Below are 26968 nucleotides of genomic sequence, written 5' to 3'. Positions count from 1 at the left end.
TTCATGTCTAGTTCTAACTATTGCTTTTGCAATATAGACCTGCATACAGTCTTCTCAAGAGACAGGTAAGGTGGTCTGGTATTCCCATTTCTTTCAGAACTTTTCAGTTTGTTGTGATCCACATAATCAAAGGATTTAGCGTAGTCAATGAAGCAGAGGTGGATCCTTCCTTCCTTCCGTTTTCTGGAACTCGCTTTTTCTGTGATCCAGCAAATGTTGGCAATTTGATCTCTGGTTCCTCTGCCTTTTCTAAATCCAGCTTGTGCATCTGGAAGTTCTCAGGTCATGTACTGCTGAAGCCTAGCTTGAAGGATTTTGACATAACCTTCCTAGCATGTGAAATGAACACAATTGTAGGGTAGTTTGGATGTTGTTTGCGTTGCCCTTCTTTGTGATTAGAATGAAAACTGACCTTTTCCAGTCCTGTGGCCATTGCTGAGTTTTCCAAATTTCCTGACATATTGAGTGCAGCACTGTAACAGCATCATCTTTTAGAATTTGAAATTGCTCTGCTGGAATTCCATCTCCTCCACTGGCTTTGTTCATAGTAATGCTTCCTAAGGCCCACTTGAATTCAAACTCCAGAATCTCAAGCTCTAGGTGAGTGACCATACCATCATGGTTATCCAGGTCATTGAGATCTTTTTTTGTATAGTTCTTTGGTGTATTCTTGCTACCACTTCTTAATCTCTTTGGCTTCTGTTAGTTCCCAACTGTTTCTGTCCTTTATTGTGCCTGTCCTTCCATGAAATATTCCCTTGATATCTTTAGTTTTCTTGAAGACATCTCCAGTTTTTCCCATTCTATTGTTTGTCTCTACTTCTCTGCATTGATCATTTAAGGTCTTTTTAAATGATTCCATATAATCCTATAGGAACACTTTTTTCTCCTTGACTTACTTTTTAACTGTTTTTAAAAATACAAGTAATTTTTTCCTTATTCCACCTAAAATTAGAAATTGTTGGCATTTACACCATATCTGTTTACTGATATCCTTAGATAGTATTTTGGTAAAGAAATGTAAAACAATTAGAATAGTATTTCTCTAATATAACTGTTTTGGTAGGGAATATGATTTATGTGTTTATTTAGATCTTTCCTATACTGATTTTGCTGACAGAAGTAGTTAGCTTTATAGCTAGGTCAATCACTGGGACAGCTATCATTTTATATGTGCTCTGTGTGTGGGCGTGTAACTGACTTACTGTATCTCATTGCAAAGTTAACCATATTGAGGGTCAAGATTTCTTTAAAAGAGAATGATCACTTTAACCCTGTAAAAAGTATCCCTCTAAAAGTTGAAGAGATGCAAAGAAGAATTGATTTAAAGCAGTCAATAAACCTGTTCCCTTATAAATGTAACCCCCTCTGGACTTATCTCAATGGCTGCCATTTAGAGTGCTAGATTGTAATAAGAAATGAGTTTGACCTGACATTTTATTCCTTAATTCAGCAAACTATCTCTGGAGAAATGGCCCATAAGAAAGCAATCTTCTTAATCCATATTTCCTTTGGGTGCATATAAATTTGAGTCATTCCCTATCCATTCAAGTCTCCTAAATTATTAAAGCAATTGATATCTGAGTATAAGGCTCAATTGAGGTTAAAACCTGTTGGAAGCACCTAAATGCCCCTCTCTATATGTAAACGGTATATTGTATATTGTACTGAAACAGCATTTTACAAAGCATTATCCTTAGAAAGCTAATGCTGAAGGAAATACATGAGATTATAAAAGGAAAGCATCTTTTTTGCTCAAAGTTAAATCTACAGTTTGATACACTAATACTCATTATGAATATTGGAGAAGGGCTGTTAATTGCCGTGTTTCCCACACTGATCTGGCCAAGGACCCCTTGGTTACAAAGCACTTTTGCCAGCCAATTGCTCTGCACAGCAGCCCCAGGACCTCCCAGGAAGGTCTTACCGGAAAGCTTGACTAACAAAGTTCCAAGGAGTCAGGAACAGAATCAAAGTTTCAGTTAGAACCAGCATGATTAGCCTACTTCAGGTTTCTCATTCAAATTTATGTTGCCAGGAAATCAGATGAAAATAGGTCTTGCATATCCAACCCTTCACTGGTAATTACTTAAAAACCCAAGGAAAGTCTGTTAGACTCCCTGTGTTATATCCGTCTTCTACATTTTAAGAGCGAAATGAGAATCTTTGCAATGTACATTCTGACCAGCCCCAGGGACAGATTTTCCCTTTGCCTTTTGGAGATTCAAAGTTTTGTAATTCCAAAGTTAGGAAGTTTCTAACACTACTGGAGAAAGGCTAGCCTCAGAAGACCTTGACAGTTCTTTGAATGGGGAGTTTTATGAGCATCCCCAATGAACTCGAGCTGAAGACAGAGGCCATCATAAGGAGTGAGTGAGAAGAATCAGGTGCTGATGGTACTTTATGATTCTTGGGAATAGAACAAGGTTGAGCACAAGGACAAATGTGAGAGTTAGGACAGCGGTGAAGAGATGGAACGTTTTATTCATGCCCCTCTAACCTACCAGTGTGTTAAACCCAGAGAGATTAGAGGAACCAAACACTGCTTTTGTCTTTAAGGGAATTAGTCTGCTTGGGGAAATAGGGGTTAAAATACCAGGAGGTTTTCTAAGCCATCATTGCTTCATGAATCTCAACAAGGATTTGTATGGTTGCCTAATAAAGCAGATGCTGTATTAGACAACAGTTATCAGAAGTATTAGATGTAAGAGGCTCATATCTAAATGTAGAGCGAGAATTTATACTCAGTGAGATGCAAAACAGTCCAGGTTACTTATGCTGATTGCCAATTGCATACTTTAGATCACCGTGCCATAAAAATCCCCAAAGAAAGTGATAACTATGGACTTCAGAGAAAAGGAGGGGTTTTGTTGGACATAAAAGAGTAGGGGCTTCCCTGATGGGTTCAGATGGTAAAGAACCTGCCTGCAATGCAGGAGACCCAGGTTTGATCCCTGGGTTGGGAAGATCCCCTGGAGAAGATCCCTACTCCAGTATTCTTGCCTGAAGAATTCCATGGACAGAGGCGCCTGGCAGGCGACAAAGCATGGGGTCACATTGAATCAGACATGACTGAGCGACTAACACTTTCACTCTTTGAAAGAGTAAGGCTAATATATGCACAGTTAAGTCAATGATTTTTCCTCCCATAGACAGCTTTTCATATGATGACGAGAGAAAGATGACGTCTATGATGACTCAGAATGGAGTAAAACAAATCTTCTTTGAGAATGTGTTATTTGTTCCTCTGGATTTATATGGAAACTTTTTTGGAAGTGACACTATTTATGATCAATACTAAGAAATGACAGAATAAGTAACCATTGAAAAGAAAATAACAGAATGAATTCACTTTGTACTGTTTTTTATTTGATGTCCTATTACGCACTATGACATTTTTCCCATCATTTTTTCCAAAAGCTTGGTTCATTATATATTTCCTGTCCAATGAATGCAATTCCCACATGTGTTACACATTTCTTTTAAAAACAAAATTTTAAAAAGAAGCTTGAAATTTGCACTGGTATGTCACGTGTTTCTATTCCTAAACTGTTGAGTGAAACCCTACATTTAAGTATGATTTTGACCCTCACAGATTTCTACAAGAATAAACATAGCTGCTTATAAAGGACGCTTCCAACTTTATGAAATAAAAAAAATAATTCAGAGGTTGTGATCCTTATGAAATCAGAGTGTTTTTTTATAGGTTTATAAAGCGAAAGCTTCTGAAAAGTTAATAAATACCATAATTACTCTCACTGCACCTTTCTATGGACCATACTGAATAACAAATGGAAGAACAGGTTCATCAGTAGCAAAATTCTACATAGCAGTGTGAAACATCATGTCATACTTTCTATTTGTACAGCAGTTTAGATTTACAAAAAGAATACCGTGAACCTTGATGATAGAACTTAATTGCACGTAATGGCATCTATGAGAGGAAGAACATTAGTAGACTTTTTGAGCACTTTCTGCATTGATCCTCGTAAAAACACTGTGAAAGATGTTGAGCAGATACTGTCATCCTCACTGCCCTCATCATTTTGTACACGAGGAAAGTGAGACTCACAATGATTAAGGATGAAGTCTAATGTTACAGAGCTACTAAGTAATAAAGGAAAGAATCAAGCCTGGGTCTTCCAGTGGCCACATCCAGTACTACCTGAGGGCAACCAGCCTGTGTGGAAGCTGAATTTCTGCAGGGTTCCCACACAGCTTGTTTCCATAAAAGTAACATTTTAGATAACTTTAGGCTTGAATGACAAGGTGACAGGCCTGGACTTCCTGCTCCCCAACCCCACCCAGTTTTCCTGAGAAAGAACAGATTTGAACAGAATGGTCTCGTTACGGATCCACCTTCTCCCACAAAAGCTTTGACTCTAGACAGCCAAATTCATCTATTTAGGTACTGTTTCCTCATCTGTTTATTTATGATTTGTTACAGAAGATATCTGCTAGCTCCTTCAGAGGACTGTTGAGAGGATTAAATTTGGCTTTTTATATAGAAATGTTTAGGGTAGTTTTAAGACCTCCTGCTGTTAGCTCTCTCTATGACCACTACCCATCTTGATGTACTCTGTTTATATAACTGCAGTTGGGTAGCCTTCAGCAAGAAGTATAGCAGTCCAAGTAGAACAGATAACTTTACCACAAATGGATTACAGGTGTCACACACCACTCCTTCACTGTAATAACTTCCACAATGCCCTTTTTGTTTACTTGAAGTTTCCTTTGTTCCGGTATAATATTTTGAGCCCCGGTAGGATCTTGTATTTCTCCTTTTCCTTAAGTCAACTGTAAAAAGGTTTATTACCTTTACAAAATAGTAAGCTTCAGAAGTTCAAGGATTCTGGCCTGCTAAAGTGTAGTATAAAGCAAGACAGATCAGAATTCAAGGCGCCTCCGTTTTAGTCTTAGCCCTACCAGCCAGTACAGAAATCTTCAGCAGGTTCTTTTTTGAATAAGAAGATTGGACAAATAATCTGAAACCTTTTCAGCTCTAATAATCTTAGGATTTTTAAATCATCTGTTATCTCATCTATTCTTAATACAAAGTCTTTACACTCAATATCTGCTGAACTAGACGAATTGCAGCACCTGTCAAATGTGAAACACAATAGGGACTATAAATTCAGAACATTCATTTCCACACATTTCATAACAATGGGATCAGAAAAGACTTAAGATAAAGGGAAATAAATGAGATGAGCTTCATTAGAGCTAACCCGGGTTTTGGTGTGCATGAAGATAAACTAGTCTTATGCTAAACTTTGGCTTAAACGTCCTTCTTTGGCTACAAATCTCATCACACGCCATTTAGAGCAAATTTGCTCTGCGAACTGTAACACACATGGTAATAAACAGATTTGTGAGATGACAAAAGTAGAGGAGAAATCCAGTTTCCAGAAAAGCTGTAATTCTAAATGAAAACTCTCAAGGCTGTTGCCACAATTTTAACATTTACTTCCGAAGAGAACTTCTGTTATTCATATGAATCTTTTCACTTCTTAGAAGCTTCTCAGCCTGGTTCATCTTTTTGATAGAAGTTCTGTGAGTTTTTGGTGCTGATGAAAACTTTATTTTCCTCACTCTATTTCAACACCAGGCAACCATGTTCCTATGTATGTACTCTTGTGATAGTCCACACTGTACATTGATAATATTCATTATTATTTGCTTCATCTTAAGTGATTTTCTTCATACCATACTGAGAATTTTGTTAGGAAACTATGCATTTTGGGTATAAAAATAATGTTTTTTTTTTTTAATTTTCATTTAGGAATCAAATATTTTTATTTAGTTGATTCCAAGTCCTTATTTGCAATCTTTGGGGAAAAAAAAAAAATGGCTGAGCTACACCTAGAAAAGAAACTTAGGAGTAAATTCTAAACTGAAATGCTAAAATATTGGCTTAAGAACCAGAGTCTAGCATATCAGTCTGAGTTATGCTACCTATTAAGTAGTGGTTTTACCCATTCCCCATTTGGAGTAGATGACTTGTACCGTTTATCTAGTTCTAGCATGCCATTGTAGTATTGTGATATACCTGCTTTTCACTTCAACTTAATTTCTCCCTTCAGAATCGCTTCACTCAGAAAGAGTCTTTTTCACTTCTTAGAAAGCCCTGCTTATGAAGCAGTCACTAGCTCTACCGTGTTGGGTTGTGAGTGTACCACATACTAAAATCCCTCCTTACCTCATCAAACTGACCCACGGCATTTATCTATAAAAGAAGAGCAATTCATTTTAATCATCAGAAGTAGCAAGTCTACAAAACTTCTCAGTGGTACAGAGGTCGCTCTGCACTCTGTCCTGCCTTCTGTTTTTAGCTGCAAATCTTACTGTGGCCGAGATGCCGGGCATGTCAATTTCTGGTATTATTTTGTTATCCAGAGCTCCTGATCTGATCTTCAGTTAGCCAAAACCCACAGCCAACTGACCCACAGATAGAGAAAAGGAATTTCCTTGGTTAGTTAGCTAGGTTGTTAACTAGTTTTTCTTTTTTTTTTCTTTTGGATTCTTGTTAAAGCAGCACTTCATTTCACTTTATACTTCATTAGAGAGTCTACTTTTTAGTCACAAATGTGATCAAAGACTTTTCTAAAGTGACTCAACGGTTCTAGACAACTGATAGTTCAGCTATGTGATTTCAGAAGAGTAGAGAAATTAGCACCTTGAAAAATCCTGTTACATATAATGAAGGCAATATTCTTGTACACAAATGAAGTGTTATACGGAGTAGGTTTATAGACCTGTCCAATTATCAAGGTCCAGATGTTGAAGCTTAGAAAAACAAAAACAGTATCTTGAGATATGACTGATCTTAAGGTGCATCATGTCTCAAAAATAGCCAAATACAAACAACAAAATAGCTTTTGATTTACTATAATTAAATCTGTATGATGCAATATTATCATATTGGCCAACTTTTCAACCAGATTGATTTGGGACTTCTGCATTTTGTTAATTCCATTTAAGAGTTATTCTCTGGAAAATAGGTTATATTTATAAAATATGTTCTTCTGGAAGATGTATTTGTACATACTACATCATTTGACTTGGGTTGAGGATGTACTGTAAGCTTCAATATGAACATATTCTTCTACACAACACATTTTTCTTTCTTCATTACTGAATACCAACCTTCAGAACCAAACTTACCATGTGATTGGCACTCAGTAAATATTTGTAGAAGGAATGAATAAGGGAATTACATGTTTATCTGATACACCTCAACATTTCTTCATTTAATATATTAATAATCACTGCCCACAAGGAAGAATCTCTGTTCTTGGCAGCATAATATTTTGGAAGCCTTTTGGTAAATATCAGATAGTTTCAGGCTTCGTAATTAAAGAATTCTTTTTTTAAAAGATTACTAGAGTATAATTTCTTTGCAATGTTGTGTTGGTTTTTGCTGTACAGCAAAGTGAATCAGCTACATGTGTACATATATCCACTTTTTCAGGATTTCCTTCTCAATTAGGGCACCACAGAACACTGAGTAGATCTCCCTTCACTATGCAGTGGGTTCTCATTAGTTATGTTTTATTCACAGTAGCATATGTATGTTCCAGTCTCCCAATTTATCCCACTTCCCCCCACGCCCATCGGTGTCCATAAGTTTGTTCTCTACATCTGTGACTCTATTTCTGCTTTGCAAATAGATTCATCTGTACCATTTTTCTAGATTCCACATATATGCGTTAATATGTAATATTTGCTTTTCTCTTTCTGATTTAGTTAGCTGTCTATGACAGTCTCCAGGTCCACTCACATCTCTGCAAATGGCACGACTTCATCCCTTTCTATGGCTGAGTGATATTCCATTGTGTAAATGTACCGCGTCTTCTTTATCTATTCCCCCATCAGTGAACGTTCAGGTTGCTTCCATTGTCCCGTCTGTGTAAACAGAGCTGCAGTGAACACTGAGCTGCACATATCGTTTGGAATTATGGTTTTCTCCAGGTATATGCCCATGAGTGGGATTACTGAGTCATATGGTTGTTCTTTTTAGATTTAAAGAAACCTTCATACTATTCTCCATAGTGGCTGTATCAAGTTACATTCCCACCAACAGTATAAGAGAGTTCCATTTTCTCCATACCCTCTCCAGAATTTATTGTTTGTAGATTTTTTTTTTTTTTTTTTGGATGATGGCTATTCTGACTGGTATGAGGTGATCCCTCATTGTAGTTTTGCTTTTTATCTAATAATTAGTGATGGCTGAACATCTTTTCATGTGCCTCTTGGCCATCTGTAGTCTTCTTTGGAGAAATGTCTATTTAGGTCTTTTGCCCATTTTTTGATTGGGTTGTTTTTTTGATATTGAGCTGCGTGAACTGTTTGTATGTTTTGGAGAATAATCTCTTGTTAGTTTCTTCCTTTGCAAATATTTTGTCACATTCTGAAGGCTGTCTTTTCATCTTGTTTAAAAACTAAACTATCGGCCATTCCAGCTCTTAATATCCCTTCTATAAATCATAAACCATGTTTAGTACTTCAACTGTGATTTCATAATAAAATGGTACTTTTTGTAATGAACAGTGTCCCTGATTGTTTTTAGATTAAAGGTCTGAAACTTAATTTTGAAGTTCCCTTAATGTATATTATACTTGTGTATGAGATTATGTTAAAATAGAAGATGCACTTTTTAAGTTTCTGTTCCTAGAAATAAAATAAGCATAATAGGTTAAAAATCATTTCCTGAAAGCATAGAAAGGTTTTCTTATTATTTAAAAATTGTATTTGTAAAGCAATTTAAAGCATTTTTAAATTGTTTAAATCTGCAAGCCACCATATGTTCTTTAATTAGGAGGAAACTCTAGTAAGATTGGAAGTACACATTTTATCTGAACACAGTAAAATCTTCATATAAATGGAAATGTACCTAATAGATTTTATATATTCAGTTAGAGTCATAGAAAATGAAAGCTATTTGTGGAGTAATAAGCTTGGCTTCTTCAGTCAGGGGAAAAAAAGATTAAATCATATCTGGGAGGATTTGAAATTCCTTTGATTACTTTATCATCTCTTTCAATAGGTTAGGATAAAGTAATTATAATTTTAAAATGTATTTTAAACCATGGAGAATAGCAAATTGGGAAACTGTGTTTATAATTACAAATGGAATATTTTTGATTCAGTGGGAAGTTGGTCCACTGTGCTCAAAATCTGTGTAATTTTTTTAAATGCAAGGTTTAAAAAAGCCTTGGTACAGTCAATATTAAACAGGCATTATTCCCAATGCCTTTGGACTGCATTTCTAATGTGAGCATGAACATTTGTTTAAATCAAACAGTTTGTTTTATTGAATTGGTATGTGTCACTTGAACTCAGAATGAGGTCGTTGTTGTGACGCTTGCTCTGTGTATCCTGACTGGTGACAGTCCTATAGGAATTAACCAACTGCAGGGGTAGGCAGGAAGCTAGGATTTCCATAGACGTTATCTTTGATCTTTACAAAAACTATGAAAAATAAGTCTCTTCATCGCTATTTACAAGTCAAAAATGAAAGAAACACACACACACAGGTTTAAGAGAGGTAAGTAACTTGCCTAAAATCACACAGTTGGCTAGTTAAGGGCAGACTTGCTCTTCTAGCCAGTCCAAGTCTGTCTAACTCCAGATTACAACCTCTTCTACCATCTATCCTGCTGACTCTTAAGTGAACCCTCCCTATCAGGCCTACCATTTTCATATCTTCTTGTAAAGATAGATGTAAATAATTACAGTTTGTTCAGCTGACATTTACTGAGTGTATTTCATGGACTGGACATCATGCTAAGCACTGGGAATCAAGGGAAAACTAAAATGCACAAAATCCCTGCTCTCATGGTACATATACTATAGTGGAGAGGATGCCAGTCAACAAAGAATGTAAATTAGTGATAATGCCAGGTAGTGAAAAAGTCCATAAAGTAAACCCCAAACAGGGCAAAATCGGTAGAATTGAGTGAGGGCATATATGTGTGTGCTTGCATGGAAGTAAGGTAATATCTTAGATAGGGAGAGTCAGACGGGCCACCTCTCTAAAGACCTGAAGTTAGAATAGATACTTGAAGTGAGGAAGCAAGTCTTGCAAAGGAAATTCATGGGAAGAATAGCTAAGGCCACTAGCAATGGCTAAGGCTCTAAGGCAGGAATAAACTGGATGTATTAGAACAGATGGAAGAATACTGGCCAGAGCAGTATGACCAAATCAGGAACATGTGTGGCTGTGGTTGGAGAGGTGGACAGGGTCCAGACCAAACAAGGCCACCCGCTTTATGTGTGATAAGAAGTCACTGGACACTTTAAACTAGGTGGAAGGAATCTGAGCCATGTGTGGTTTCCAAAGATGATATTGGCAGCTATGAAGAGGACTGACAAGAGAAAGACAAGATTAAAAGCAGTGAGACTAGTTAGGACCATCTAAGAGAACAGTGCAATATTCAGGTGAGAAAGGGTTTTGAGCTGACAGTGGTGGAGATAAGGAGAAGTGGACAGACTCAGATTAAAGTTTGAAGGTAGACTTACAAGATTTGATAGAATGATTGTGGGATTTGAGGGCAAAGAGAAATTAAGTATGATTTTTAGGTTTTCGGTTGATTACCAAGATAGGGAAGATTAGAAGAAAAGCAAGTTTAGGATTTTGCGGGTCTGTAGTGGACAGTGATGTAAGCTGACTAAAGAAGTGTGAAGATACAGATGACATGAGGTGTCGTTAATGGCAAAGGCAGTATTTATTAAATGAAACAGTGGATACCACAGCAAGCTATAGTCAAGAGACTTGGCTCTCCCAGGGCCCCACCGTTTTCCCTGGGGCTTAGAGGAAACCTCCCACCCTGAAGTATGATGTGAAGTCATTTTTGTGCGGGTATGCTGCCTTCCATACCACACATGACCCCCGACACCGTTTTAGGCACTCTTGTTATGTTCCACCTGCTCACTGGGATGGATTTCCTTTTGACTGAAGTCTAGGTCTGTTTCCTCAGAAGCACTCCTGGCTGTGTTAGGCTTCAAGCATGTCTGAAATTCTCTCCTGCAGGAGAGAATGTGACTGAATGTAAGTGTGAACTGCCTCTAAGACATCCCTTTATATACCGATGTGCGCAGATCCCAGATATAGTTGATGCAAGAAGAACAACAGAATTGCCACTACATGCAAATGAAAAAGAATACTTACTTGAGATAACACCTATGCTTTGTAAACTGAGAAACACAAGACTGTATACAGCATTACCAACATTAAATAATACCTGTGAAACTAGATGAGAATATGAAAGATAATGTACTTTACACTTGTGAAACCAGCTACAACCACACATTCAAATTTTGAAGGAAATGGAACCTGTTCTGGAAAGGTAATCGGGAAGAATTAATAATACCTTTGAAGGAGAGTAGAATATAGTCCAGTAATGAAGACAAAGCTAGAGAAAATGAGCAGCCTGCCACAGTATGAGTGAAAAGTGCAAGCAAAATCTTACAAAGAATGAGAAAGTTGATTGTTACAGAGTCCCCAGATGGCTGATTAAGAATTGCATCTGAGTACTGAGTGAAGTGGGCTTTCCTAGTGGCTCCATGGTGAAGAATTCTCCTGCAAAGCAAGAGATGCAGTTTGATCTCCAGGGAAGATCCCCTGGAGAAGGAAATGGCAAACCACTCCAGTATTCATGCCTGGGGAATCCCATGGACAGAGGAACCTGGTGGGCTCCAGTCCAAGGGGTCACAATAGAGTTGGTTCTGACTTAGTGACTAAACAACTGAGTGAGGTAAGACAGGCACAGAAAGACAAATATCATATGATATCACTTATATGTGGAATCTAAAGGGCACAGATGAACTTATTTATGAAACAGAAGTAGAGTCACAGATGTAGAAAACAAACTTACGGTTACCAGGGGATAAGAGAATGGATAAATTGGGAGATTGGGACTTAAGTATACACACTGCCTGAGTGCTTAGTCACTCAGGTGTGTCAGACTCTTTGCGACCCCATGGACTGTAGCCCACCAGGCTTTTCTGTCCATGGGATTCTCCAGGCAAGTAGCTGTTTCCTTCTCCAGGGAATCTTCCCTACCCAGGGATTGAACCCAGGTCTCCTGTATTGCTGGCAGATTCTATACTATCTGAGCCACCAGGGAAGCCCCTATATCACATTGCTGCTGCTGCTAAGTTGGGTCAGTCGTGTCTGACTCTGTGCGACCCCATAGATGGCAGCCCAACAGGTTCCCCCATACCTAGGATTCTCCAGGCAAGAACACTGGAGTGGGTTTCCATTTCCTTCTCCAATGCAGGAAAGTGAAAAGTGAAAGTGAAGTCGCTCAGTGGTGTCCAACTCTTCGCGACCTCACGACCCCATGGACTGCAGCTTACCAGGCTCCTCCGTCCATGGGATTTTCCAGGCAAGAGTACTGGAGTGGGGTGCCATCACCTTCTCTGATCACACTGCTCTATATAAAAGAGATAACTAATAAGAGCCTACTGTATAGCACAGGGAACTCTGTACTCTGTAATGGCTGCCCTATAATGAAACTGAATCAAACAAAGACAAAAAGAGTGGACATATGTATATGTATAACTGATTCACTTTGCTGGTATACTCGAAACCAATGCCACATTGTGAATCAACTATACTCCAACAGAAATCTTAGAAAGAATTGCGTGTGAATTAATTGTAGAAAAAGGCTACTTTGATACAGAAATTACTCAGAAAAACATATTGAGAAAGAGGGAGAAATGAAAAGTTTGGACGTTAAGCTTAGATTTGAAACCAACCAACCATGCACCTGAAAAATAAGTACTTGGTGGGCTCCTGAGAGGCAGGAACCTCGCTGTTACAAGCAGGAGTCTCAGCATCTGCCGGACTCCCTGAGTCCTAGGTGGGCCATCTGCTCGCTGTGTGACTTGCAGGAGCTGCCTAACCTCACTATGCTTTGTTGTTGTTCAGTCACTATGTCACTATGCTTGTGTGTGTGTTAGTCACACATTTGTGACCTACTCTTTGCAACCCATGGACTGTAGCCCACTAGGCTCCCCTGTCTGTGGAATTCTCCAGGCAAGAATCCTCGAGTCGCTAGCTATTTCCTTCTCCAGGGTATTTTCCCTACCCAGGATTGAACCCTGGCCTCCTGCACTGCAGGCAGATTTTCTAACACCTGAGCCACCAGGGGAGCCCCTGACTATGCTTAGTTCTTGCCTTTTCAGAATAGCAGTAATTATGCAGACTCATGAATTGTCCATGAAATAAAGAACTAGCAAAGAACTTGACCCTGTGCCTGAACTGGTGGTTGTCAGCTGCCATCTGGGCCAGGGCCAATACTGTATAAAAAGATTGCATGTGGCATTAACCCCCATCCTTCCTGGTCAGCAGAAAGTTCTCCCTTCTCATCCATTCAAGTGTCTGATTCTAGTCATAGTTTTCAGCAGTTCCTAGAAACCTCCCAGTCTCCAGCCATCTCTCTGATGTTTGTGCAACAGCCTGTGCATGACAGTATTTTTTACTCTTGACATTTCTCAGTGTCATTAATCTCACAAGTTCTTAACTCAAATGTTAGCCTCATTAAATGAAACATTAATCTACCTGGAATTTTGCTTAATAACCTGACAATAATGTTTGCATGCTCAGATTATGTCCACAGATGATCATATCACAGATTGATAGTGACTTCAATGTGTTAAAGATACTTATTATTCAAAACAAAAGCTTAATAAGGCCCAGGGAGTGAAAATGCCATCTCTTCGCATTGCAGTCGGAATCTTCCAAATTCAGAAAGAATATCAGGAGATCCCATTGGCTCCATCTGTTCTTGGCTGTAAATCAAATGATCATCAGGTTAATGATGATCACTGCCATCATTTCCCAGTTATGATATTTGTATAACATGAACAAATGCAAATGGAAAGAAGCCTCATTAAGCAGATTTTTATCAGGAAAGTGGCTGTGTTTATTTTTTCTGCTTTGGGAAGAAGTTGAAAATGAAACAAAAAGATAGGCAACCTGAGTGTGCCCACTGAGTTCAGATATGTCTATTTAACAACGCTGGCCTTTTAACATCTGACTCCGGAATATCCCGTCTCTCCGTTTCCACTGATAGTCAATTAACTATTCATTATCTTCATTTTTTTTTAACAGTCATCTCACCGCCTACTCACTCTTCTGCCCCATCACTTCCATGAGACTGCTTTTCAGCAAGACCATATCAGCAATCAAGATTTTACATTTGACATAGTTAGGAAGTTCCGTCTTGTTGTGGAAATAATACTCTGTTCTTTTTCTCCTAACCTTCTGGATAATCCTTTCTGGTATGTTTTTAGGGATATTCTTTCTATTGCTCAATACTCTTTTTGTTTTCTCTGCTGTTCAAACTATATGCTTCCTCTGTGTGGATATAATCCTTTGGTAACAACTGTATTTTGATGACTCCCAAATTTATAGCTCTAGACCCACAGAGCCAGCTATTACTAGAGAGTATCCTTGTATGTCCTACAGATATTTCAAATTCAACATGCTTGACAAGTTGCTTACCTTTTCTATTCAAATTCAGTCCTTATTTTCAGGGATTGGGGCTGCCAACAATACTCAGACCGGAAATCTAGCAGTTTCTGTGGTTTCTCCTTTGCTCACACCGCCCCCCTCAGTTCTCTGTATTCACTTAGACACCAAGTCTATTCAGATTTTTCATATTACTATCCCGTATAATGGCAACCCACTCCAGTATTCTTGCCTGGAGAATCCCAGGGACAGCAGAGCCTGGTGAGCTGCCGTCTATGGAGTCTCACAGAGTCGGACACAACTGAAGCGACTTAGCAGCAGCAGCAGCAGTATCCCATATATGTATTCCGTATATGTGTGCACTTTTTTCTACCCTCATGGCCACTGTCTAGTTAAAGTAATTATCCTTTTTCCCTTTAACTCCTACAGCAGGCTCCTAAGTGGTCTCCCTGCTTCAGTACTTGCTCTCTGTCAAAAAGTTCTCCATATTAACAGCTGAAGGGATTCTACTAAAATACATAGCCAATACATAGCCAATCCTCTTGACCATTATCTTGTAGAAATTCCAGCTTATATGTATGCAATGTTATTTATCTATCATTATCCAACCTATGCAGATTTCTCCTGCCTCATATCCAATGACCCTCCCATTAAACTCTGCCTTCCGCCCATACTAACCAGTTGTTGTTCCGTCACTCAGCCATGTCCGACTCTTTGGAGCCCTGTGGACTGCAACATGCCAGCCTTCCCTGTCCTTCCCTATCTCCCAGAGTTAGTTCAGACTCATGACTATTGAGTTGATGATGCCATCCAGCCATCTCATCCTCTGTCACCCCCTTCATCTCTTGCCCTCAATCTTTGCCAGCATCACGGTCATGCCTACATTCCCTGGCACAGGACAGGTTCTTCCTCCCTCCAGCCCTTTGCCCATGTTGTTTTCTCTGCCTAGAAGCCTGTCTTCCTGCCTGTCCACTTGACTGCTCACAAGTTGTCTTCCAGGAAAGTGCTTCTCAAAGTTTCATGTGCATACACGTCACCTGGAGATCTGGTTAAAATATGGATTTGTTCAGTGTGTCCAAGCTGGGCACAAGATTCTGTATTTCTAACGATCACTTCTGGATGACGGCAACAGTCTGGTAGATGACACTCTGACTAGGAAAGTTCTGGAACTCACTTCAGATATCACTCATTCTGGGAAGACTTGCCTGACCTTTCAAGATTGGAAAGCTTCTTTTGTTATAACATGTTGAGTATTCCCATGTATCACAGCACTCATGGCCCTTGTTGTTCAAGTGAAGTGAAGACAAGTTGTTCAGTCGTGTCCAACTCTTGGCGACCCCGTGGACTGTAGCCCACCAGGTTCCTCCGTCCGTGGGATTCTCCAGGCAAGAATACTGGAGTGGGTTGCCATTTCCTTCTCCAGGGGATCTTCCCGACCCAGGGATCGAACCCAGGTCTCCCACATTGGAGGCAGATGCTTTAACCTCTGAGCCACCAGGGAAGCCCTTTGTTGTTAGTGCCTGTTTATTACAATGTCACCACAATCGAATGGACCAACAATGTCATCATACGCCACAGTGTATCCCAGACATTCTGGATCTGCTCCGGCATGCTCCATGCTGATACTGCTCCTTGCCTCTACTGCTGCTCTGTCTGCTCTCCTTCGTCATCTGCGGGGCTGGCTCACGGCTGGAGAATATGCTCGTTCTCCATGGTGCATGCATTTTCTGGCACCATCGGTGTTTTGTGCTGCTCTGACAGACATGTTCTCTCTCCTGTTCTATAGTCTTACACATATTGGGATGAGAGGAGAGGTACTCGAGATCCTTTCTGTCAGATTAGATTGAGTAGAAAACAGCTATAATCATCCAGAAATATAGACATCATGAAAATTCTTACTCATTACTGTAGTATGGGATTTTACTACCTAATCACTCTGTGTCCAATATTATTAGAAAGTTTTACATTTGTCTGATGTCACTTACATAATATGTTGGCTGACATGCTTGTAGAAACAACTCAAGTTAATCAGAAATACCTTGCCCTCTTTTCATCTAGATTATTCATCTCAAAATATCTTTAGGTTTACCAGGGATCATTAAGTTTGACTACTGAAATGAGAGAAGCTTAAGATTACTCATACACAGGTCAGGGGAAAATATGAACACAGGGGCTATACTTTATGCTTACTAATTGATCAATTACAGAAGCCAAGGGAAATTTAGGGTACCGATTGTCTTAGCTCATTATGGATAAAAATACTTTTGTTAAGAACATAATCAGACTTATAGCATTGCTTACTGGGTAGGAGGGAGAATGAGCCTTCAAAAAAGTTAAAGCATTTTCTGTTCTCAGTTGGATATTTTGAGCTGGAGAGGAATATGCAAATGAATAAAACATGGTAATGGAATGTAATAAAGCAGAAATTGAGACATATCCACTAAGTAATATCTCAGATAGCATATAGATTTCACTGACCATTAAAATGACTCATCAGCCAAGATTATGATATTTTTTAATCCTTAAAGTGATTATGTGATAAGTGTTACAGAGTTTGGGTTTTATTAAAAATTTTAAGAGTATATGAAAATGGATTAATGTTTCAACTTCCTAGATTTGACATTCATTTTTAGCATGGAACAGCTCAGCAGTTTTAATGATTATTGCCAGATAATTCTACTTTTTAGACTGATGTAGAAATAACTTTGCAAATGGTTCATCAGTTGTTTGCCAGATACTGGTGCAGGGACACTATGGAAAATGACATCTGAGGAACAAATGACTTCCCTTAGCTCCTCACGCTTCTGCCCTGAAACATGTGTTATATAAAAATATAGTAACTCTTAGTCAGAGTCCTATAAGCCTATTATTAGGGAACAAGAGAGGAGAGAGGAGGGCCGGAGGGTTTGCTAGAGTACTTGGAATTTATAACATATTAAGTATTCTCATCAGGATTAAGAAAATATGTATAGATATTGCAGTTAGGAATTAAAATGCATTTAAAAGTGTCACTGGATTCCGAAATGCTTCTTTTCACATTATGTCTTTTATCAGTAAGCAGGTATTAAAAGTAAAACTACTTCTATAAAAAAAAGGGGAAAGACATCTCAAATGCTGTGTGTGTATGTATGTGTATTTAATCCCAATTGCTCCTGCAATGGAAGAGACCATATTTTTCACCTACCAACAGTCCAGATAAATAGGATATAAAGGAAAGAATGAGATAAGTAAAGAGTTAGAAATTTTGGAATAAAGAGTTTTACAAACAATTATATTTCCTAATTAGGCCAAATTTTAAGTCATTCCAACGAAAAACAAATTTCCTTGATAAACAAAATGAGATGTTTTTCTCTGCACCTAATTTAGGTGGAAATACATCCAGTAGATCCAGGTTTTCTCTCCAGGCAAAAAGTAATTTGGAAAGAACTAAGCAATATGGTGTTGGTAAACAGTGGGATTTTTTTCTCATAAAATGCCAGCCAAAAAAGAGTCTATAACAATTACCAAACTCCAAATTTAAGACTTTATTCAGAATTTTCTTTCTGTCCACCAGTATAGGAAAAAAAATGTTATTAAATCGGTGCTTTTAATGCAATTTACATTTGTTGTTAACTTTTAAAATGAACTATATTTTGTTAAACAAAACTTTTGCAGGATAATCTGAAATGGTAGAATAATTGAAATGGGGGAACAAAAAAATGTCTTGTGAAATTGTCCTCAGTGGCTTTCTAGAAGGTCAGTTTCAAATGCCTTTCCGGAAAGTCACTTGATAAAGTAATCAAAATCTCTTCCATTTGATGTAGTCTACTGATAATTTAAGTATAGCAGGTATATAGTTATTGAAAAAGAATGTGGATATCTAAAAGTATCTTATACATTAGGTTTAAAACTCCTAGCTCTATGGGATGATCTAAGACTATGTGCTCCATAAAGGAGGCACAAAGTGCTTAAATACAAAATGATGGAGAGATATAATTTGCAAGGTTTCCAATTGTGTCCTAATTTAAAGTAACCATGTTATAAAACACTGTTGCTATGGTCCCCTTAAGGTAACTGCACATAGTCCCAGAAAGCTTTAGGAAGTAAAGTGAAAGTGAAGTTGCTCAGTCGTATCCAACTCTTTGCAACCCCATGGACTGTAGTCTACCATGCTCCTCCGTCCTAGGGATTTTCCAGGCCAGAGTACTGGAGTGGGTTGTCATTTCCTTCTCCAGAGGATCTTCCCAACCCAGGGATCAAACCCCAGTCTCTCGCATTGTAGGCAGATGCTTTACCATTTGGAAGGAAGTTCTTTAGGAAGTAAAGTGGTCAATAATTGAATCAGAGGAGGAAGGGCACAATATGAGCAATAACAGAATATGTCAGAAATAGATCCCCGGGTTGGGAAAATCCCCTGGAGGAGAGTATGCAACCCGCTCCAGTATTCTTGCCTGGAGAATCCCTATGGCAGATGAGCCTGGCAGGCTGTGGTGCATGGGGTCACAAAGACTTGGACACAACTCAGTGACCAAGCATAGTACATATGCCTCAGAACTCTGGACTGCTGTGGAGTTCTTGGGTTCAGAGTGGGTACTAGAGGGCAGCAGGAAGACTTAACAAGTGAGTTTAGGGAAGCCTTGCTCCCGTCCTCAGTCCACCATTTTGCAGATCCAGTTTCCATGAAGATTATGTTTGCAAAAACAAGGTGTGAAAGTGAAAGTGAACATCACTCAGTTGTGTCTGACTGTTCTGACCCCATGGAATAATTCATGGAATTCTCCAGGCCAGAATACTGGAGTGGATAGCCATTCCCTTCTCCAAAGGATCTTCCCAACCCAGGGATCAAACCCAGGTCTCCTGCACTGCCAGGTGGACTTTTACCAACTGAGCCACCAGGAAAGCCCAAAAAAACAAGGTATAACCTAAATTATATGCAAAGAAATCATACCTCATATTGGTTTTCAAAGAAATTTATTCCCTACTGGGATTAATTAAAAATTTGACATACTTGGATACCATTGATTTAGAATTTAAGAAGGTTTTATGGCAGGTAGACAGGGTGATTCAATAAGCTGTGAAGATTCTCTCCATTTTTCCTTTAATAAGATTAAAGGGTGTCATTTACAGAATGGAAGGGTAAGGATGCAGATTGGAGAAAGTAGTGCACCCCTGGGGTTTCTTAATTTAAAGAGGAATGGAGGAGAATAGGTATGGTTTATAACAAAACATCATTTTGTCACATTACTTTGATTTGGTTTTACTCATAAAATTTTTAAAAAAAGTTTCAGATAATATTATGGCTGTGAAACATTTTTGTCCAACAAAGGAAACCATGCCTTTTATAAAGGCAAGAAATATTGCTTTATTATAATTAAAGTTTTGCTTAAAGGGCAGTTTTTCACCACTTGGTCTCTTATATTCCTTCCTCACTGGAATTATTCATTCTAATGTTTCAAATTAGTGACTCTTTATGATATTCTCTTATTTAGTAGGACGGAGGAGCCTGGTAGGCTGCAGTCCATGGGGTCGCACAGAGTCGGACACGACTGAAGCGACTTAGCAGCAGCAGCAGCAGCAGTTGAATCTTCCAAAACTGCAACTGGGGCTTCCACAGATACTTCAGCAGTAGTTGATTTGGGTAGGCACTTAATCTGCACCAAAATCTTAAACCTTTATATTTGTACATTACTAAAATTCACTCAGTCGTGTCCGACTCCTTGTGACCCGTGGACTGTAGCCCACCAAGCTCCTCTGTCCGTGGGATTCTCCAGGCAAGAATACTGGAGTGGGTTGCCATTTCCTTCTCCAATCCAAAAGAGAAGATGGCTTCCCTCATAGCTCAGTTGGTAAAGAATGCATGTGCAATGCAGGAGACCCTGGTTCGATTCCTGGGTTGGAAAGATCTGCTGGAAAAGGGATAGGCTACCCACTCCAGTATTCTTGGGCTTCCCTTGTGGCTCATCTGGTAAAGAATCTGCCTGCAGTGTGGGACACCTGGGTTCAATCCCTGGATTGGGAAGATCCCCTGGAGTAAGGGAACAGCTACCCAGTCCGGTGTTCTGGCCTGGAGAATTCCATGGACATGGGAGCCTGGTAGGGTACAGTCCATGGGGTCACAAAGAGTCGCACACCACTGACAGACTAACACCAAACATACTAACAATGATCGTTGGTAGAGAGCAACAATTGCTCTATTCCATTAAAAATAAATAGATTTATGAAAAACACCTTTCATTTTTCCAGGCTGTACTTTGTTTAAAATAACTGAATAGTGAAAAAAACCCTGAAATATGTGTATATATCACAGTGTCTTCATTGATAAAGTACCTTAAAACCGAAATTGGCTATGAACTTATATTAATAACCTGAATATAAGCATATTTTAAATATTGAATGCTTGTAGAAATTTCTGTTATTTTATTTGCCTCTACCTCTTCCTTGCTAATTTGTTAACCAGTGTCTAGACGGCAGTGTTTTGAATCTGATTGAAATGATCATTGTAAGATCATGTATTATGAAGATACTTTTGAGAATCAGGAGTGTGTTCAGTCTTAATTATGAAGGCTCATGGAGTATATAGGACTTCCCTGGTGGCTGAGATGGTAAAGCATCTGTCTACAATGTGGGAGACCCGGGTTTGATCCCTGGGTCGGGAAGATCCGCTGGAAAAGGAAATGGCAATCCACTCCAGGACTATTGCCTGGAAAATCCCATGGACAGAGGAGCCTGGTAGGCTGCAGTCCATGGGGTTGCAAAGAGTTGGACACGACTGAGCGACTTCACTTACTTACTTACTTATGGAGCATATTATCTAAATTGACTTGATAATGGTCAAATTCAAATCAGTATTTGTTGTTTGGTTCTTTTTAGTGAGTATCTTAAAAAGTCTTTGCAACAGCAGACATAGCTCAAGGCAGCCTGGAAACCCACACTAATGGCAACAGGGCTGTCTTGCTTTCACATGCCCTTTGAGGCTGCATTCTTTCCGGCTCTCTCTCTCAATGGCTGATCATCATGATTTTATGTCTATGGAATAAATATAGATATATTTTTTTAAATTATAAAGTGGACTTCTGAACATAGTTATCATATTCTTTCCATCCTTTGTTGCTATGACCTGGCTTGGAGTTACACAAAGTCTACCTTTAGATTCCTTTGTGGGTCCATGCTGTGAATTGCCATCTAGAGATATAGCACTGTAACAAGAGCACTTACCATCTACCATCATTCTTACATCATTGCATCCCTGTGTGTTGCACCTGCTAAGCTTTGTGAAACTTCCAAAGTCCAACTAATAGATTGCAGAGCATAAAATGGAAATTATGTGAATACACAAGTTTGCCAAATGTGGATGACAAATAGATTCACTGCAGCAGGGAATATGAGTATACTCACAATTTGACATGGGAAAGTCTGGAGAGATAAGCTCCTTTGGCCGAGACAGCAGGGGAAAACGTGGCAGTAAGGAAACCCCGCCTTCTGCCTGTAATAAGCATGTAAAATAGTCAAAGTATACGTCAGCATCCTGCCAAAACATGAGAGATGCTATCTGTAACTGTGAGTGCAACTACAAATAACCCTGTTTCCCCTCACCCCACACCACCCCCAGTGGCATCATCACCAAGTTGTCCAGATACTGTGTTCTGTGTGCTGCTTAACTCACGTTTAACTCAAGATTAATTGGCAATGAGTGGCCAAGAGACTCTGATTATATGTGCAGTGTTGAGAGCATGAACGTGTTAACTTTCATAAGGTTCATATGAATTTAAATAAAAGTGAGAAAATAAGAGGTGTGATCAAAGAAGAAAAACATGTTGTTGGATGAAATTTGGAAGCAGATGGTGAATCGATGAGGCAAATACAGTAAGACAGAGTGATTGGTTACCAGAAAGTACATCCAGCTTTTCCTAATTAAAAAGAGATTTAACTACTTCATTGTACTCTTACCCCTAATAAAAGAGACTTTTACAATGTCAAATCTCGCTATTTATGTTATTAGGAAAAGTAGAGTTTTAGCAGTTCAACTAGGTAAAGAAATGAAGTGGGAGTAGACCAGTTGCTATAGAGATTCTAAACAAAGCCATGAAATGAAACATGCAATACAGAGATAGCACTAAAGAAGCAAGCAATATAAATGTTTAATAGGAAGAAAAGATTCAGAATCTGAAAAATACAGGATAAGTTGAAATGGCTCTGCATTCTAAAGGTAGGCTGTACAGCAATGCTTCACATTACATTCACAAATGCAGGTCTTTACTCTTTGTAAATAATACAGAACAGTCATGGTATCCATTCCCCCATGCTGCCCTGTGACCTTCAGTTAAAGTATTGCTTTCATCTTTTTCTTTATTACTTGACATCTAATCATTTCGCCAAGTCATCTTTCTTACTTCTTCCTGTTATTTGGTGTATTCATGTTCTGTTGCTCTATAACCAATTATTGCAAACTAAAACAATGCATATTTATTTGGTCATATTTCTGTGGTCAGGAGTCTAGTAGCTGGGTCCTCTTCTCAAGGACTCAGAAGAATGCAATCGAGGTGTCAGTTGGGCTGTATTCATGTCTGGAAGCTTGACTGGGGAAAAATCTGCTCCCAAGCCAATTCGAATTGTTGTCAGAATTCATTTCCCTGTTGCCGTATGAGGGCTCAAGTGTTTTTCTGGCTGGCAGCTGGAGGCCGCCCTCATGTCCTAGAGGACACCTTTAGTTGCTGGAGGTCACATTCTCCTAGAGGTAATCCACAGTTTCCTGCCAAGTAAATTTCTCAGCATGGTCTCTCAATTTATGAAGCTACTAGAAAGAAACTCTAGCTGAAGTCTGCTGAGTCTTAAATAATGTAATGTGCACAGAAACTGAAATCTCATTGTATTATTCTGTTGGTTAGAAGCAAGTCACAGGTCTTGCCTGCACTCTGTGGAGGGAAGTGTGCAACAGTGTGGACAGCAGGGAGGATGAAAATCGTGGGGCCACCCCGACTACCCATCTGCCACACCTAAAGTCCATACTTTCATCACACACCTCTTACAAGATCCATTTGTCTCTTTAGACATCCTGTGCCCCCTGCATCCTCTGTCTCCTTTCACTCAAAGGACTGATTCCAAAGCATACTCCGTAAAGGCTCAAAATAATCATCAGGGACATTCCAACTCCCCTTCCTGAAAGATAAGGAGTAATAACAAATTTTAAGACAGCATCAGCAAGGGAAGAAATCAGAACATTCCTCCAGGCAATATATCTCCTCTGTGTAGGAGCCATCTCTATTTCACAGACCTGTTAGTGAAGCCTCACATTTGGACAATGGGAACAAAGGCAACCCTCACACAAGGTATGGGGCTGCTGCTGCTGCTGCTGCTGCTGCTGCCAAGTCACTTCATTCATGTCCGACTCTGTGAGACCCCATAGACGGCAGCCCACCAGGCTCTGCCGTCCCTGGCATTCTCCAGGCAAGAACACTGGAGTGGGTTGCCATTTCCTTCTCCAACGCATGGAAGTGAAAAGTGAAAGTGAAGTCACTCAGTCATGTCTGACTCTTCGCAACCCCATGGACTGCAGCCTACCAGGCTCCTCTGTCCATGGGATTTTCCAGGCAAGAGTACTTAGAGTGGGTTGCCATTGCCTTCTCCGGATATGAACCCTACTTTATAGGAAATAGTCTCAGAAAGGATATGCAGCTGTCCAGGGAGTGAGTGAGTGTTAGTTGCTCAGTCGTGTCTGACTCTTTGTGACCCCATGGTCTGTTGCCTGCCAGGCTTCTCTGTCCATGGGATTTTTCAGGAAGGAATACTGGAGTGGGTTGCCAATTTCTCCTCCAGGCGATATTCCTAACTCAAGGATTGAACCCTGGTCTCCTGCATTGCAGGTGGATTCTTTACCATCTGGGCCACCAGAGAAGCCCTATCCAGGGGTACCCAGGCCAAAAATGACTAAGGTGCTAGTAAATGCAGGCTAAATGCAGGCTGCAGCTTTACAGAGAAAGCTCTTCCATGTATTTCCTGACTAGAACAGATGAGCTCTTTGCAAAATGGAACAGGCACCAAATCCAGAGGAAAATGGAAAGAAGGGCTGTTTTCCTCTGGCTCTTATGGGAATGTGATTTTAATTAGTCATTAAGATAGAAATATACTTAACTTTAATAAACATAAACTGACTGAATTGCATTTACCTTTTAAAAAGAAGGCGCCTGTGTCAAGAAAATATCATTAGTTCTTTCATATGTCAGTAGATTTGGTAATTATGCATTGTTTTATTGAGCAGTCTGATAAGCACATAAATCACTCGAAATGTCAACACACATATGTGTTGATTTTGACTGCTGTAGGTAACACTGCCGTTACTTTTGTCCTCAAATATGAGAAACAACTTACAAAGATAGCTTCATGATCAGTTTTAGTGTGGATTTGAAATGGTAATATCTAAACAAGGAGGGTCATTTTCAGTGGAAAAAGGCAAGTTGCAGACAAGCATATCCTGTGTAGTCAGAAGACAACACTACCTAAGAGAGGTCCTGAGAGATTCACGGTAATCCAGTTTGGGACTCCAGCCTGGGGTCTATTTTGCTTTATAGTAGACATTGGTTACATTATAACAAACGTCATTTGAGATTTTTCATAATAAACTATATGATGTATAGTTAATTGTTATATATATAAGCTATGTGTGATATATATAATGATATTTAGGTATGTATTCCCTGGTAGGAGCTGTAAAACAAAAAATTTTTAACCCAAAGAAATATGAAAAAGAATGTGTTACGTTACTCTTTCCAGATTCTTTGTTAAATATGTAATTGTTTCCTCCTCAGAGACTATAACAAAAATGTGGAAGTTTGGATACAAGTGATGAGTCTGCTTATACTGGACATATATATGGTTAACGAGGCATAGTTGCAGTGACCATTGAAAAGATTAAGCTGTAAGAAGCAAATACTTTGAAATATAAGCCACATATACACAAAGGATCTGCACTTTTCAGAAATGGAAAATTGATTTTTAGCACCTGCTTTCTTTTCTAGCATACCTAAAATGTGTTATAGGAAATTTCTCCCTAGATGAAAAATTGGCTATATATTTTAACAAATAATAAACATGAAAAAGTCAGCATACTAATGTCACCTGCAATTAAAGATAGAATACTATTTGGTAATCTGGCTAAGTCAAAAGATTTCAATTTGCATCATACTATATAAATATATGGTATTTTTTTCTCAAAGGTATACAATGCTACTGAATTGCTCACTGGCCTCACAAGCTATATATTGGCAATAGATTTTATGCTACTGAACACTAAACAAGAAGAAAAAATGCCATTTGAAAATGGAGTGATTTATATAAAAATTGATAGCTGGGACTGCCCAAATTTAGAGATAGACCTAAGAAGATTGAAAAGCAGAAATGTAGTGTTGAGCAGTGGGATAAGGCATTTTACCAAGAACCTAAAATCCAGAGATGTTAAAGGTTTTGTTCAAGTAGAGCACATGATAAAATTGTAAGTGCCTTTCCTTTTTAAAAGAGCACATTAAAGTTAAAATCTAAATTCCTTATAAGCTATACATTTCTTCATTTGCTAACTATGGCAGGTGACTAAGAAAAGCCCTTCACAAATTGTTCAAACCTTCCATTCCAGCCTCCTCTCCTAAGGTTCTTCTGCCATATATTCTAGCCACAAGAAAATCCTCCTCCTTCTGTAAACACAGAAAACTCTTTGAAGATATCACACATTTGCAAGTACACTTTTCCTTGTCTGGAATGTTCCTCCCTCCTTTCCTCGCTGTCTCACTCATAAGCATCCTTCAACATTCAGGCTCACCTCTGCCACACTGGCTCCTCACAGCTCCTGGCACCGTTCCCCTGCCTCCAGGGGTCCATGCTGCTGCTGCTGCTGCTGCTAAGTCACTTCAGTCGTGTCCAACTCTGTGTGACCCCATAGATGGCAGCCCACTAGGCTCCCTCGTCCCTGGGATTCTCCAGGCAAGAACACTGGAGTAGGTTGCCATTTTCTTCTCCAATGCATGAAAGTAAAAAGTGAAAGTGAAGTCGCTCAGTCGTGTCCAACTCTGTGGGACCCCATGGACTGCAGCCCACCAGGCTCCTCCATCCATGGATTTTCCAGGCAAGAGCACTGGCGTGGGGTGCTATCACCTTCTCCACAAGGGGGTGGGGGTCCATACCCCTGCTGTAATCTGTGTGGTCCAAGTCTGCTTCTCCCTTGACACACACCAGAGTTCCATGAGGGAATTTTAGTCACTGGAGTGCTTAGCACATAGTAGGCACTCAATAAATATTGGATTAATGTTGGATAAATAGAGTAGAAGACAAAATTTAATAGAAGTGGTTATTTTCAATTAACATGTAGCATAGGGAGTCAGAGATTTTTCTAATAAAAGAAAATTTGAAAATCCTCTAAAACTATATGTCTCATTTTACAAGTATATTCAAGGAGGTTAATTACATAAGGTTACCAAGCTAGTATACAGCAGATTAAAAATTCAAATCCGTATCATCAAACTTTAA

The 26968-nt window shown here is 39.2% G+C and overlaps 1 protein-coding gene across 1 annotated transcript in view; it reads left to right on the top strand.

Moving 5' to 3' along the window:
* EDIL3 (EGF like repeats and discoidin domains 3) overlaps positions 1-26968 on the top strand; it is a 481313-nt gene that overhangs the window by 383460 nt on the left and 70885 nt on the right. The gene's annotated exons all lie outside the window — the stretch shown is intronic.

This window comes from Budorcas taxicolor, chromosome 7 (genome assembly GCF_023091745.1).
Source record: "Budorcas taxicolor isolate Tak-1 chromosome 7, Takin1.1, whole genome shotgun sequence".
Taxonomy (NCBI): Eukaryota; Metazoa; Chordata; class Mammalia; order Artiodactyla; family Bovidae; genus Budorcas; species Budorcas taxicolor.
Note: the sequence above shows the minus strand (reverse complement) of the source record. Positions and strands in the feature narration are given on the sequence as shown.